The following is an 18,397-nucleotide window of genomic DNA, read 5'->3' on the forward strand; positions in this document are numbered from 1 at the left end:
TAAGACACACAAAAAATCTCTTGTCATGTCATAAAAACTGAACTTTCTTCACGCAAATGTTGTCCTTTCAAAGATGGAGTTCCTTTGGACCTTTATTCCATGAAAACCTTGATCATCTTATTCATTGACCTGAAAATTTCACATAATGGTGAGTAGGCTTAAAGATGCATGTGAAGTGAATTGCATTCGCATTACTCAAGAAAAGTTAGCATGCATTCTGCATACTTTTAGAATACCGTGTCCTACCAAAGATAGATGCAGTGTCCTACCAAAGAATCTCCTCCTAATAATTACTTTTAATCAGCTAAAGCAATTTGTTTCAGATATGAAAGAAGCATTATGTTTTAAATGAAGTAAGAAATTAGACCTTACATTTTTTTTCAGTTGTACTAAAAGCTTCTTAGTGAGCCATATCAGGGTTCTTAGCCTTTAGCCTCTTAATCTATTATCTGAATTAAACTAATACTCTCATTATAATTCAAAGTTTGAAAATTCAGTTAACCCTCCTGCCCAAGAGTGCAGTTTATACAGATCAAAGTACCTCAAATATGTGTAATTAGAGTATGATCTTCTTCCCAAGTTCATAAAATTTGTCACAGGGGAATAGACTTAAGGCTTGTACTTCCTTACCCAAGCTAAATCAATCTTTGCAAGCACCGCAATTCCATAAAGGAAGTACCCCATATTATAATGATGATCATTATAAACACCAAATCCAAAATCTGCTCCTTAATCTTTGGTGAAAAGGGTGAGCTAGCCATTAACAACTCCCATCACCCTTTCTTTTCCCATTTATACTTTCCACAAAATGGATTTGTGAATGTTGCATCCCCAGACAGGATAACAAGAGCTGAACCTACAGAGGATTACCTCGTACTTAAGGTCAGAATCAGGCAATAGTGCTATCCTAATTATGCTAGTAAGCTTGTCAGATGTAATATCAGAAAGGGTACTAAAAGGGTACCACCATCAAGGCTACAATTTTCATCAGGGTGCTTTGGAAGATTTCCAGATGTTACAATATGTACAAATGTTTTAACAGAGAGCATAGTCAATACATTAAAACAAGATAAAAAAACACATTCTTATCCAAGTGTAAAATAAAATTTATACCTCTCGTTTCATTATCCATCTTAGTTGATTCACTTTCAAATCTGGCAAACTCTTCATACTTCACCAAATCAATTTCTTCTCTTTAAAACTTTTCAGTTGGGGCACGTCCTGCATAGTTTCCACACATGTACTATAAACATCCAAAATTGGCAATGTACAAGTGCACCAGACAAGAGTTTGCAAAACTTATAGTTGTTATGTGAAATTTCAGAAGAAAAACTAATCTATAAAGGATATTTTCTTCAAGTGAAGTGGTTTTGTAGATGTATTGTGCAATAAAAGTTGCATGTCTTTATATGTCTCTCAGTTCATGCAGAGTGAAAATTGTAGAAAGAATTGTAAATATAACATATAGTTAAATTAAAAGTCAATCAATTCACATTCAACAAACCAAACTCCAAGAAAATTAATTCTGTAAGATTCACATTAAAAGACAAATTTGGCAAAATTGAGCAGTGAAACTTATTTTAGACTCACTTAATCTCTCACTGCATTCGTTGTTTTTCTTAGAGGAGGCCATTAAACCCATGCCTTTAATCCATCTGGAACCACTATAACTACATGGAAAAGAAAACGATTTAAGATTTCCTCAAATAATAAAAAAATACCTATAAAAGGAACAAATCAATTACTTTATCTTACTCTTTCTCTCTTTGCGCAAATAAGAAAAATTACAGGGACTTGATTGATGAATGAACTGTAGAAAATCAACTTGAACCAATTAAAAAACACATCAGAAAGTAGTTTGAATTAGGGTTTACAAAATTTGAAACTTCAAATGAAAAACAAAATTGAAATCGACTTAAGAGAAAATCTACTTACACTTAGAGAATAACACTAATGAAAAGGTGTAAATCCACAAAGAGAAGATGACTTACACGGTACACGGGAGAATGGCTTCCGCAAGGAGAAATGCTATGAAGGAGAAGAGAAGATGATGCGGATGAAAATCGGAGGAACTTTATAAGTACGTATGAAAAAACTGTAGAAGAAAATGTATCATGTACCTGCTTCACCTCCCTGCTACTACTCACCAAACGAAAGCAGTTGGAATACGTATAAAAAATTACAGTCGATTTTAAACCGACTATAAATCTTACAGAATTTTTTATATTTTTGTGTATAGTGTCATTTTATTATGACCGCCACTACTTGACTGCCATTAAAAATTACTTTTTTACTAGTGTATGTGTAATCCTAATTTTTTTGTCTTAAACTTAAAAAAAAGTATATTGATAAATATATGATTAGTTTAAAATTTCACTCCAACATGTCATTGTTGATGTTCATACCCATTCAAATTTGAAGGATTTGTCCACCATTATTGAATTATGTCAATCTTTGCCAAAACAAACAAATTAAAGATCTTTTACTTGATTGATTGTCTAATTCATTTTATTTAACTCTTAATGTTTCATTTTCTACAACGAAGATTATCAAAACAAAATTTGGAATAAGATGAAAGATGAATTTCTTGAACACAATATGATTATTTACATTCAAAAAGGAATAACTGGAGATTTTTATTCCGAATAAATTATTGATGAGTTCAAAATTTTTTACTATAAATTATTTTGGCTCCTCCAAAATTATTGGTCAAGATCCGTCACAGGTTATTATTATTAACTATAATTATTAATCATTATTACTATCAACTATAAATATTATTATCATTATTATTAATTATAATTATTTCTATTATTATATTACTATTATTATTATTATTATTATTATAATAGTTATTATTATTATTATTATTATTATTATTATTATTATTATTATTATTATTATTGTTTTTATTATCATTGTTAGATACATATCTTACTTTTACTTACTATGTAGGAATCATGTTTCCTTTACTTGTCATTTTTATTTGTTTTGTTGTTCATTTATCTTTCCATTTGAACAATTATTTCAATTTTAAAAAAATATACTAAAATTAGTAAAATAATAAAACTGAAAAATAATTTTTTTATTATAAATAATTATTTAAATTTAAAATTTAATAATTAAGAGGATAAAATTGATAAAATAAAAAGGACATCAAAGATGTTTATCCCTTTATATATGTAATTGTATTAATATTAATATTATTATTATTAGTAGTAGTATTAGTATTATTTTTTTTATCACTACACGATATTATTATAGTGATATTATTATTATTATTATTATTATTATTATAATTAGACACATATTTTACTTTTATTTACTATGGGATCATATTTCAATTACTTCCTTTTTGTATTTGTTTTGTTATTCATTTTATCTCTATATCTTGGTATTTCTTGAATTGAAAAAAATAGTTACTAAAATTAGTAGAATGATAAAAGTGACAAATAATTTTTTATTATGAATAATTATTTAAATTTAATAAATAATAATTAAGAGGATAAAATTGTAAAAACAAAAAAGGACATAAAAAATGTTAGTGGATTATTATTATTATTATTACTATTATTATTATTATTATTATCACTATGGGATATTATTATAATGGTATTATTATTATTATTATCACTACGAGATATTATTATAATGATATTATTATTATTATTATAGTTAGACACACATCTTAATTTTATTTATTATGAGATCATATTTTAATTAGTTATCCTTCTTAATTGTTTTGTTGCTGATGTATATCTTTATATATAATTATAGATTATTAGTATGTCAACATTAGCCTTGGTATTTGCATTGACATTAATATTTATAACATAAAAATTATTATTATTATCATTTGTTTGTTATTATTAGCAATGGCGGAGCATCTTAAGGGCTGGGAGGGGCCATGGTCCCCCCAAGATTTTTGAATATTTTTAATGTTATATACATTTTGAAAATTTTGATTTTTTTTTAATTTTTTTTAAATTATAAGTGATATATTTTATAAATAGATAAAAATTAAATTGTTTGTCTTTTTATTTCTTTTATAAAATATAACCAATTAATGTTAATTGTAAGGCCCTCTTTAAAAATCTTTTAATTCTTTCTGTCCTAAAGATAGTGGGCCGCCCTTGTAAGTGGTATATTCTTTCTGCCCTAAAATATAACCATTATATTTTTCCTTTAATATTTACACTTCTCAAGTTTTTTAGTAATGTATGATAAATTATTTTTAATATTATTTTAAAAAATTGGTATATTGATGAAGAATAAAAGAATAAATTCATTATTCAAAAGTGATAAAAGTGAAGCGATTCGTGAAGATGAAAACAAGATAAATTATATTTTTTACAACATTAAACTAAAGATCAAATTATTCAATTAGAGAAACCAATTCTTAAAATATTATACTAATGATCCAACAATCTAATGATTAAAGAATTATATTATTTTGGCCCCTCCAAAATTTGTGTCTAAGATCTGTCACTGATTATTAATATCATTATTATTATTATTATTATTATTATTATTATTATTATTATTATTATTATTATTATTATTATTATTATTATTATTATTATTATTATTATTATTATTATTCATAGTGATGTTATTAGCATAAGTTCTTTTTTTAATTATAAAAAATGTTATTATACTAAATTCTTTTGCTAAATAGATTTATAATCTTTTAAAAAATTTATAATTTATAATTTATATTATTATTATTATTTTTAATGGTTAAATAAATATAATAACAATAATATTGTTATTCTAAACATATTTGAAATAAATAAAAAAATATACACGAGTCATATACTATTATAATTATTTTGTAAAATTAATTAATTGCACCATATTATGATATTAATTTTATTTATTATATTTAAGACTGAATTTACACTTCATTTCATTAATAATAACATTTACAACAATATGATCTAATTTTCATAGTATTTATTATTTTATTTTTATATTATTGTTATTATTATTAATTATAACTCTAATTATTATTATTATTATTATTATTATTATTATTATTATTATTATTATTATTAACTATAATTGCTGTGATCAACTATAATTATCATAACCAATATTACTACCAATTATAAGTATTATTATTATCATTATTAACTACAATTATTTCTATTATTATATTACTAGCATTATTATTATTACTACTACTATTATTAATTAGAACTATAATTATTATAATAGTTATTATTATTATTATTATTGTTTTTATTATTATGGTTACATATACATTTTACTTTTACTTACTATCTATGAATCATGTTTCAATTACTTTACCCTTTTATTTTTTGTTGTTGTTTATTCATCTTTACATTTGAATAATTATTTCAATTCAAAAAAATAGTTACTAAAATTAGTGAAATAATAAAACTGAAAAATAATTTTTTTATTTTAAATAATTATTTAAGTTTAAAATATAACAATTAAGAGGACAAAATTGAAAAAACAAAAAAGGAGACCAAAGTTGTTTATCTCTTTATATATGTAGTTGTATTATTATTATTATTATTATTATTATTATTATTATTATTATTATTATTATTATAGTTAAACACACATTTTACATTTATTTACTACGAGATCATATCTCAAGTACTTACACCTTTTTCTTTATTTTGTTGTTCATTTTATTTTTATATCTGTGTAATTATTTGAATTAAAAATATAGTTACTAAAACTATTAAAATGATAAAATGAACAAATAATTTTTATTATGAATAATTATTTTAATTTAACAAATAATAATTAAGAGGATAAAATTGTATAAACAAAAGAGGATACAACAAATGTATATCTCTTTACATATGTAGTTATTGTATTATTATTATTTTATCACTATGATATATTATTATAATGATATTATTATTATTATTATTATTATAGTTAGACACACATTTTAAATTAATTTACTATGGGATCGTATTTCAATTACTTGTCATTTTTATTTGTTTTGTTGTTAATGTATATCTTTATATATAATTATAGATTATTATAGTTGACATTATTCTTAGTGTTAGCATTAATATTAATATTTATAGCATAAATATTATTATTATTATTATTATTATTATTATTATCATTATTATTTTTATTATTATTATTACTATTCATAATTGTGTTATTATTTTAAGTGTGTCTTTTTAATTATAGAAAACGTTGTTATACTAAATACTTTTGCTAAATAAAATTTTAATTTTTTAAACATTTTATAATTTATAATTTATATAATATTATTAGTAGTATTTTTAATGGTTAAATAAATATAATAACAAATATATTATTATTTAAAAAAATTAAAATAAAAAATACACGCACAGATCATAGGCTATTATAATTATTTCGTAAAATTAATTAATTATATTATACTGTGATATCAATTCTATTTATTATATTTAAAACTGAAATTATTATTGCATCACTTAGATTTATTAATTACTTTAATAACAACATTTACAACAATATAACTTAATTTTTCATAATATTTCATCACATAATACTTTCAATATTTTATTATTTTAATATAGGGATGACAACAAGACGGGGCAGAGACAAGTTTCACTATCCCATACTGATCCCCATAGAAAAAATTCATCATCATTCTCATACCCAACCCAACGGGTATCAAACTTTTGTCTCATCCTCATCCTCACAGGGTAACGGGTATATATTTGTACTCATACCCATACCGACTTTCTTACTGTTTTAATATTAATTAATTATTATAAAATAATAAAAAATTATGACAAAGGAAACATAATATTATCAAATATTCAATATTAAGAGGAGTGTTGTTTCTCCAATATCAAATATTTGTAAAGAAATTATGTTATAATTGTATATATTTTAAATTAGAAAACCAAATAAAGTTTCATGAGAACCAAAACTTCTGTTAAATTTGCAAACATTAATGAATTGTAGCTGATAAAATTTAATTTGTAAAAAAATATAAAACGAACACAAATATTCAGATTAAAATATATGTTAAATGCATCTTTACTTCAATTTTATTTTTTAAATTCTAATGAATCTCTTTTTTATATACTAATAAAAGTTATAATAAATCACTTGACCCAAATAACAAATAACGCAAAGAACAAATATTAAACTAATAATAATAAATTTTTAACATAAATATTGTATCTTTTGAACTTCAATATTATAGTAAATAAAATTTATTTATACAATTATAGTGACAAAATCAAAGTATGATAATCAGCGGCAGAGCTCTCAAGGAGCAGGTGGATTGAATAATTTAGTTATGATTGAATAATTTGATAAATTCAAGAATATGAAAAAATAATGGATAATTCTTCGTATATGTATAGTTTCTTTTATAGTTATAACTATACTAAATTATCTATTTATTTTTTATTGAATCAGTAACAATAATGTTAAATATATAAATTTGAAGTATATTATTTTGGCTCCCCTAATAATTTTGGTCAAGATCCACCATTGATGATAATGAGTTAAAATATAAAAGGTAATTATATAAAATATATCAACATAATATTTTACATTATGAAAATAAAAATATTAAAAAATTATCAAATGTGTGTCTTAGAAACAATTTGAGAGACCATTGAATGAAATCACACGAAGGAAAACAACTATATAATCAAGGATATGATAAAACGAAAAATACTTTAGAGATCTAAAAAAAACTTTTTAAATATCAACATAACCAATGTTTTAGAAATAACGAAAATTGTTTTAGCGAAACAAAATAGTTCTTCAAATGAAATAATAATAATAATAATAATAATAGAGTAAAAAAGACAAATTTTTTATATTACGTAGTATTTTGACGGGTATGAGGATGAGGACGGGACAAATATGTACATCCCCATATCTATACCCATACCCAGTTAATGTCGGGATTCCCGTCAAAACGGGTACGGGTTCAGGCAATACCCACGATAAACGAGTTTATTTGTCATCTCTACTTGGGTCACAAGCTATTATAATTATTTCGTAAAATTAATTAACTGCACTATATTTAATATCAATTTTATTTATTATACTTAAAACTGAAATTATTATTACATCATTTAGATTTACTACTCACTACTTCATTACTTTAATAACAACATTTACAACAATATAACATAATTTTCATGATATTTCATTACATAATATTTTACTACTTAATATACAAAATAAATAAAAAATACAAGCCGTGCGTACGCACGAGGGCCAGTCTCCTAGTTTTTTTAGTAAAAACTCAAACAAATGTTGATTATTTCGACTCAATCTCTAATAGTAAAAAGATGGTATGAATGAATGTATTTGCAGAGAGAATAGAGAAAGATATGATATCTTGAAAATCAAGGGTCATAATTTTAATGTTTACAAAAAATGAGAAACACAATAAAATTGAATTGTGTTTAAAAATCTTTTTAAAACATTTTTGTAGCATATTATCTAATACTAGGTAGTCAAACAATGGTTTGCATGACACAGTTTATTAGTGAGTTTTCAAAATTCTTTTTCACAAATACTTTTCTTCATTGTGTAATGCAAACAAAATAACATGCAACATAATATTAGAAAAGGAAATATTACTCAATATTTTTATACCAATTTTTCCGATAGCGTCAACTAGTCAAGTTTCACTATATAAACTACTGCTATGAAGTACAAACAAGTATTCTATGAAGTACAAACAAGTATTCTTTCAAGTCGAAGCAAGTCCTGATTAACCCCTGCAAGTATTGTTTCATAACGTAGCTACTACTAGCTAACAGACCAAGTATTCTTTCAAACTTAACCACTTCTGACTAAAAAATTCGAATATTATTCAAATAGAAAAAACCACTTAAAACTTAACATGAATATTCTTTAAAAAACAAGTCACTTTTAAATCAAGATAAAGAAATTTCTTTGTGATCAACAAACCAAAGGTTTCACTCATTAAAGAGGGATTGTGTCTTTCAACGTTTACAAGGTTAAACACTCTTTACTAGTTTGCTAAATGTTGAACACAAATTGTGTTCATAGAATGCTTTTTTTCCATATAAATATTTTGACATAGTGTCATCACTTACAAATAATGATTTGTCTCGTTTTGTTCTTCTTTGAAGAATGTATTTAAATAGACACTTGAATAAAGTAGTCATTGCGGTATCTCTTTTGGCCATTAAATAGCTTTGAGCTTATTTTGAATATTTTTTTCTTTTATAGTTTATTGAGCTTGATTGTTAAAAAGCATTAAATTACTTCAGACAACATTAATTATTCTTTTGTTCTTCACACAACATCCTTAATAGCCGGTAGTACTTATCTCCATAGGTTGTAAGCTTCTTACCACAAATCATACTAAATATGTACACTCTACTAGGCAGATATTTAGAATATTATTGAAATATTTTTATGTCAAGTTAGTTAGCATACAAAACAACTTTAATTCAATTTCGAAAAGATCTTTGAATGCAATTGTCTTTGATGCAAATCTTCTTAAGAATAGATTATGAAGACAGTTTTGCAACACAAAATTAAGCTTCAATAATATTTTGTTATGTTTACATTAGTTTAAAGTTTGTTTTTACTTATCAACGCTTATTAGACGAAGTGAAAAAAATTGTTTAGTGTTTTGTTCTCTATTAGGAGAAGCCCTTGCATAATATGTTTTTTTTTCTATAAAACGTCTATTGGATACAACTTCATCATGTTTTATACTTTTATACTATAAAGTCATAGGACTATTAAATTTTACACTAACATAATATGTTAAAGTTTAACCTTTAAGTGATTTTAATACAATGTTTTAATCGTCAAAACAAAGACAACTAAAATATTCGAGATTTAAGTGATTTTAATCAATTATAAATTCATTTTAAAATAAATAAAAGAAAGTGAGATTCACAACTTTAGCTTAACTTATTTTTATCTATTAATGTGTAATTTTAATTTATTAATTATCTTTTTGTAATTCTAACAAATTTAACAACATTTTAACATATTAAAACATTTCAATCTATTAAAATAATTGAAAACAAGAAAGTGAATTCAAAATACTAAAAATACTCTATTGTATTAAGATAAAAAGAAACACTTGTAACGTGGAAAAGAAAAACTCAAAAACCATCAACAAAAATAAAACCAAAACATCATTCCACAACAGTTAAGTCTTCAACAAAAAACAAAAAAGTGTTAGAATAAAAAAAACCTTCAATCATAGGTTAAATTTAACAAACATAAAATTTTCAGATCATCACACTTTTTATTATTTTGTCTTATATATATAGTAGCATAAACACAGGCGCGATAGCGCTGTGTGTATGATTTTTTAAATATGCGTAATATTATATCAGTAGGTGATAATATTATAATGTTAATAAGTTAATATATAAACTAAAATTATATTTATTAAAAATAAAGTGAAATATATTAGAACAGATGACAGAATAATCATTGATAAATAAAGAAAAAAGGAAAGAATGAGAGATAGCCGATTTTAGAAAAAGACCGTAAAAGTAACGGTCAATTTTTAAAAATTTAATAAATTATTATATTTAAAGGGTAAAATCGGTATTTTAAAATGTGGACACAAAAAGAGAATCCCTTTATATATTGTTATATATATATTACTAATTTTTTTGTGTTTTTATTATATGAAAATAAGGTTATTAAATATATTATTTATTATGTATTGTTTTGAAATTATGCGGTAATAAAAAAATTATAAAAGTAAACATTATTAGATGTAATTTTCATTTAATATTCAATTTGAAATTTTTTTTTTATATAATTTACTTAAATGAATATTTTTATGGAATATAAAATTACAAAAAGGAAATGTAAAATTCAAAAGCACGCCCAGTGGGACTCGAACCCACAATCGCTTGATTAGAAGTCAAGCGCCTTATCCATTAGGCCATGGGCGCTGATTTGTTTGAGAAGCTAAATCGAAGGTTGATAATAGGGATTTAGGAAAAAGTTAAGATACCAAAGTAAAGAGAACTGATAAATTAAGCCTAATTTGATGGATCAATTCAATTAGTTTATAAACTAGATTAAGCTATATTGAAAAATAACAGGTCAATTTTTAACTTTCTTTTTGAATATGCAATGGTTAAGTTGAGAATAGATTTTATGGATGAACCACATTTTAAATTAATAATTATAATTTTAAAAGTTGAAATTAGGTATGAGAAAAAAAGGTTACTTGCCTAAATCTGCAATATTCGAAAAAGAAAATCAGTGTGTAATTAGTTTACTTCAAATTACTTCAAGTCAGGTTGTATTAGACTGAAAACTTCGAGTCAAAATGGATTAAAATGGTTAAATATAAAATTTGAATAAAAAATGTGCAGATACCAAACTCGATATGAAATTTTAAATATAAAAGTAAAAGTTTTATTATTAACCTTAGCGTTTTTAAGTTGCAACTAACATCTATAATTATTGTTTTATCATCTTGTCCCTACCTTTTCTCCTACCATACACAATGTCATTCCTCAAGATAACTGTTAAAAGCAGATTTGTCTAACATAACCCAACCAAGACCAGGGGTGAATTGGTTATTGAATCTTTTACTGACTTTAGATGAATCTTGAAGGTTTCTTTAATCTTTGTACCCCAAATAACTAGTTTTACAGTTCTGTGTTAATGGACTGATTAAAGCAATTGAGAAAGGCATAAAAGATAAGAGAAACAAAGAACACAACAATTTATATCCGTTCGATTCAAGATGAATCTACGTCTAGTCTTCTTCTAAGCAACTCACTTAGGAGGATTCCACTAAAACAATAGAGATACAAAAATTACAAGAGTATCTATATAATTCAAGACCCTAAAGACTAAGGAGATTGATCTACAAATCAAGAACTCCCCCTAGATGCAATGCATCCACACAATTGCACCTAGACCTTCACTTCACATAGTAAATCAACTGTAAACATAAATACAATAGAAAAGAAACAAGGAACGAATACACCTAGTGGATGTGTAGATTTATCACTTGATCCTAGATCCAAGATTGACCCACAAAGGTTGAATCCAACAACAATCTTCTTGAATGTCCAATTGAATGATCTCCCAAGCAAGCACAAGAAATTTGTGAATCTTGATCTCAGAAAAGAAGTCTCTCAATTCATTTCTCAATAATTCAGTTATTTTTCTCTCTGTCTCAAAACTGATTTTAGAAACTAGTTTTATATAAAGTTTTGCTGCAGTTATTAATAGATTAGGAATTTACCTAATAGATTATCGTGAGTGTATTTTCACTGCATCAGTGCAGTGCTCTCAACTAATCTATTATTTAAGTAACTAATCTATTTACGAGTTCTGCTTTCAGTCATATTCAAGAGTTTGATAGCTGATACAATTTAATGCAAATTTGTTTTACATGTAATTCTAGATCTACAACTCATAAGCTAAACAATCAAATATGAATTTTAAATGTAAAACTCGAATTGTAGTGGATTGATAATATTGGACTCGTATCCAACCAAACCACTTAATGCTCAATCCTAGTTGAAACTTATATTTTGTTATTAAAATTCTTGCACATATTAGAATTTGTGTATATCACATTATAATACCTAAACATTTAAATTAAATTTATTTACAAATTTTAAATTTTATTTTATTTTTTAAAATTTAGAAATTATTTTTAATACTCTTAAACTTTTTAAATTGATCTAAACTAGTCATTCGTCTCTTTTAAGATTAGCTCAAGTCAACATAATTTTTTCACTTACATACTAAATCAGACTAAATAATTCATTATAGAAAAATTAAAATTACCCACTGATAATAACATACAAATTTAAGTTAGTAGAGAAACCAAAATTTACAAAAGGATATTATCTACAAATCAATATCCATATGTAAAATAAAGTTACATACGAATTATTTGGTATTTAATGTAGGGATATTTTTTAAAGGATATTTTTTTAATGATATATGGATATTTGGATAAGTGAAGATATACATTATTAGAATTTTATACACTAATTTTATACGCAGGAGATGAGGTTCTGGTTCAAATAGCGAGAGACTTCCTTTTACGGTACCTTGAGAAGAGAAATAGTGAATTAGGATTTTTGAGAAAAAGAGAGGCAATTAGGATAAACTTTCTAAGGGTCTCAATTGGCTCAATCTCACATTACTCTTACTATCAAAATTCAATTATTATTAATCATTAATATTTTAATTTTGAAAATATTAAATTTAAATAAATAGAATAACAAATTTAATATATATGAATATATTAAATAATGATGTCAACATTTATATAGAAAATAAAGTTATTTTCCAATTCATAAATGTAATCATTAATATTCTTAAATAACTTAATAGTAAACCATTAATTGATAATACAAATTTATATTATAAAAATATTATTTAATAATAATAATAATAATAATAATAATCTCATACTAAAAAAAGAGAATTTGAAATAAATATTTTTATTACTAAAATTATTTTTGAAAATAAAATCTAAATGAATAAATTAATTAATTAACAAAAAAAATTTAAAAATAATAAAATATCAATAATCAATAGAGATAAAAGTCTAATACTATAAACAAAAATTGAGATAAATATTTTTAAAATTAAAATTAAATAAAAGTTAAAAAAATTAATTTGTATAATTAAAATCATTATTATTATTATTATGTTTTAGTTTTGTAAATATTGAATTTAAATTTACAGAATAATTTTTTTTATAATCTTAAATCAATAATTAATAATGATAGAATGAATTAGTTAAAATTCAAATAAATGAAATGAAAATTTTGCTATAAATGAAATCTATTATATTACAATATTATAATTCAAATAAATGGAATAAAAGTTTTGCTATAAATGAATTTATTATCTATTATAATCTATTATATAATAATATTATTTTATAATATAAAAAGAAGTTATTAGGAAATTTATTTCATTATCTATTTTATTTTGTTGAGAATTTTCACAAAAGTTAGTTTTTTAATTATTTGACATTTTTTATTTCCTTTTTACTTATATTTATTTTGTTGTCACGTGTGTACGAAAGTTATTTTATCTTTTTATGCGATTATTTAATTTCTTAATTTTATTTATTTATATTTAGTTTTCTTGTCATATGTGTATAGAATTAAATTTACTTTTTTATTTTTTTATTTTATTTTTAAACTAATTTACCTATACTATTTTTTTATTCTCAACGTTATCCTTTTATATTTTCTAATTAATTGGTATTTTATACTATTTTTATAGTGTTATTTTCATTTTTTTAATTTTATCCAACTTAATAATTTAATATATAATAAATTATTACTTTGGATCCTAAATAGAAGTATTATTTTCTCAAATTTAAAATTATTATTTTAGCTCTTAAATAGAACTATTCATTTCTCAAATTTAAAAGTTTTATATCATTTAATATATAATAAATTATTACTTTGGATCCTAAATAGAAGTATTATTTTCTCAAATTTAAAATTATTATTTTAGCTCTTAAATAGAACTATTCATTTCTCAAATTTAAAAGTTTTATATCATTTAATATATAATAAATTAGTACTTTGGATCCTAAATAGAAGTATTATTTTCTCAAATTTAAAATTATTATTTTAGCTCTTAAATAGAATTATTCATTTCTCAAATTTAAAAGTTTTATATCAATATATAAAATATCAATTATGTGTAAAGTTGGAATGATTTTGTAAATCAATTTAATCTATGATATACATTCCTAAAAATTATTTTAGATTTCTTTTATTTTTAAAATAAATAAATAATTATTCCTCTAATGTGTTCCCTTGGACACATTTTAATCACCACTACAAAAATTATGATGCATTTTCAATATAGTTATTGTTAAAGAATAACTTATAATTAAAATATTATAATAATATAAAAAGAAGTTACCAAAAAATTTACTTTATTATCCATTTTATTTTATTTTCAAATATCACAAAAGTTAATTTTTTAGTCAATTGATATTTATAATTTTTTTTCATTTATATTTCTTTTAATGTCACATGTGCACAGAAATTATTTTACATTTTTATGCAAATATTTAATTTCTTAGTTATCTTTATTTATATTTGTTTTCATGTTGTCAAATCTGCATAGAATTTATTTTACTTTTTTATCTATTTTTTTAAACTAATTTGTCTATACAATTTTTTTTTATTCTTAACTTTATTCTTTCATGACTTCTAATTAATTGATCATTTTATACTATTTTTATACTATTATTCTCATTTTTAATTTTATCCAACTCTATAATTTAATATCTAATAAATTATTACTTTTGATCCTAAATAGAACTATTACTTTCTCAAATTTAAAATTATTATTTTAGCTCTTAAATAGAACAATTTCTTTCTCAAATTTAAAAGTTTTATATCAATATCCAAAATGTCACCTATGTGTAAAGTTGGAATTATTTTGCTAAATTTAATCCATGATATGCATTCCTAAAAATTATTTTAAAAATTTGTTAATTTTTAAAATAAATAAATAAATATTTATTTAATGTGTGATATTGGACACATTTTAATCATCACTAAAAAATTATGATGTATTTTCAATATATCTAACACCAAAGAATAACTTATAATTAAAATATTATAATAATATGAAAAGAACTTAATAAAAAATTTAGTTTATTATCCATTTTATTTTGTTAACAAATGTCATAAAAATGAATTTTTTTAGTCATTTGACATTTATAATTTCTTTTTTATTTATATTTATTTTGGTGTAACATGTGCATAGAAATTATTTAAATTTTTATGCAATTATTTAATTTCTTGATTTTATTTCTTTATATTATTTTCCTGCTAGGTGTGCATAGAATTTATTTTTCTTTTTAATCTATTTATTTTATTTATAAAATAATTTGACTATACTATTTTTTTTATTCTTATTAATTGTTAATTTTATATTATTGCTTTCATTTCTAGTTTTATCCAACTCTATCGTTTAATATATAATAAATGATTACTTTTGATCTTAAATAGAACTATTACTTTGTCAAATTTAAAATTATTATTTTAGCTCTTAAATAGAACTATTATTTTCTCAAATTTAAAAGTTTTATATCAATTTTCAAAATGTTAATTATGTATAAAGTTGGAATTATTTTATTAATTAATTTAATCCATGATATGCGTTCCTTAAAATTATTTAAAAATTTACTGATTTTTAAGATATGATAAATAAATAATTTTTTCTTTAATTTGTGCCCTTGGACACATTTTAATCATCATTACAACAAATAATGATGTATTATCAACATATTTATTATTAAAAAATAACTTATGGCTAAAATATAAATTTCGTTGTTCTATACTATTTTTTTCATTCTTAATTTTATGATTTTAGATTACTTAATCATTTAATAATTTGTTAAAGAATAACTTATATTATAGTATTAATTATTTTCTATATTATTTTTATTTTTTATTTTTTATTTTATTCTTTTATGATTTTTAATTACTAGATCAATTAGTAAAATTAAATTTAGAAAAAATAATTTATTTTTATATCTTAAAATAATATTATTTAAAAATATTATATATATATATATATATATATATATATATATTAACCATACAAATTATTTATACTGCCATATAAAAATTCTCTCCGATATGAACTTTTTTTCTTAATCAACTTAAATTATTGCTAAAATTATTTTGAAAATGAGTTGATTTTTAAAATAAAAAAATAATTAGTACTTTTAATCTATGTCCTTAGATATATTTTAACCATAAGTAAATAGTTATTTTAATGTGTATCCTTAAACGCGTTTATTAGAAGTTCTTTTCTAGTATATTTTCAATATATTTATTGTGTTAAAGAATGTTCTTATGTTTAAATTATTAAATGTTTATTTTTATGCCATATGTGTATAGAATTTATTTACTTTTTTATCTTTGTATTTTATTTTTAAACTAATTTGCCTATACTATTATTTTATTATTAATTTTATCCTTTTAAAACTTTCAATTAATTTTGGTCATTTTATACTATTATTATCATTTTTAATTTTATCCAACTCTATCATTTAATATCTAATTAATTATTACTTTTATTCTAAATAGAACTGTTACTTTCTCAAATTTAAATTATTATTTGAGCTCTTAAATAGAACTATTTTTTTCTCAAATTTAAAAGTTTTATATCAATATCCAAAATGTTAATTATGTATAAAATTGGAATTATTTTGTTAAACAATTTAATTCATGATATACATTCCTAAATATTATTTTAAAAATTTATTGATTTTTAAAATAAATAAATAATTATTTCTTTAATGTATGCCTTTAGACACATTTTAATCATTCCTAAAAAAGTTATCATGCATTTTCAATATATTTATCATTAAAGAATAACTTATCACTAAAATATAAATTTTGTTGTTCTATATTATTTATTTTAATTGTTAATTTTATCCTTTGTAATTTCTAAGTACTTGAGTATCTAATAATTTACTAACGAATAACTTATGTTAAAGTATTAATTATTTTTTATATTATTTTTTCATTTTTAATGTTATCCTTTTTTTATTTCTAATTACTAGATCATTTAATAAAATTAAATTGACAAAGATTATTTTATTTTTATTTCTTAAAATAAAATATTTAAATAATATATCATTATTAACAATACAGATTATTTATACTACCATACAAAAAATTCTCTCTCATATGAATTTTTTTTTCTTAATTAACTTAAACAATCCTTAAATTTTATTTTAAAAAATTAGTTAATTTTTAAAATAAAAAATAAATATTTTTTTTAATCTCCGTCTTTAGATACATTTTAGTCATAAATAATTAGTTTCTTTAACATGTGTTCTTACACACGTTTTAACGATTATTAAACGTCTTTTTAATATATTTATTATATTACAGAATGACTTATATTTAAATTTGTAAAATTTTTATATTATTTTTTCCTTCTGTGATGTCTAATTAATTAGTCCTTTATAAAACTAAATTTATAAAATTAGATTTTACTTTTATTTCTCAAGATAATAATATTTAAAAAATAATATTGATAATAAAGTATTAAAATAACTATGATGAAATAATTTTTTCATAAAAAAATTATCAATAAAAAATTATATTTATCATTTTCATATTAAATAATAATATAAAAATTCTTAATATTAAATATTCTTTTTCTTTATAGTATGTAAAAATTAAATTAATTTTACCTAATAAAAAATAGCATTAATGATATGTACATAAAATTTCGTATAAGGTTTTAAATAGTTATATTTATTAGAGAGTAAATTAAAATATTGCATTTAACAATTCATTTCAAAGGTTAAAATATATATTTGTAACAAAAACGTTACACTACTTAATATTATTATTTTTATTTTACTTAATAGTTAATTTCAAAA

General features: G+C 21.4%; 1 non-coding gene across 1 annotated transcript; it reads right to left on the reverse strand.

Annotated features, from left to right (window-relative positions):
* Nucleotides 1–10,849: 10,849 nt before the first annotated feature.
* Nucleotides 10,850–10,922, reverse strand: TRNAR-UCU. Its single transcript has one exon. It is a non-coding gene; the product is annotated as a tRNA-Arg (tRNA).
* Nucleotides 10,923–18,397: the final 7,475 nt, after the last annotated feature.

Source organism: Vigna unguiculata, chromosome 4 (genome assembly GCF_004118075.2).
Source record: "Vigna unguiculata cultivar IT97K-499-35 chromosome 4, ASM411807v1, whole genome shotgun sequence".
NCBI classification, from domain to species: domain Eukaryota; kingdom Viridiplantae; phylum Streptophyta; class Magnoliopsida; order Fabales; family Fabaceae; genus Vigna; species Vigna unguiculata.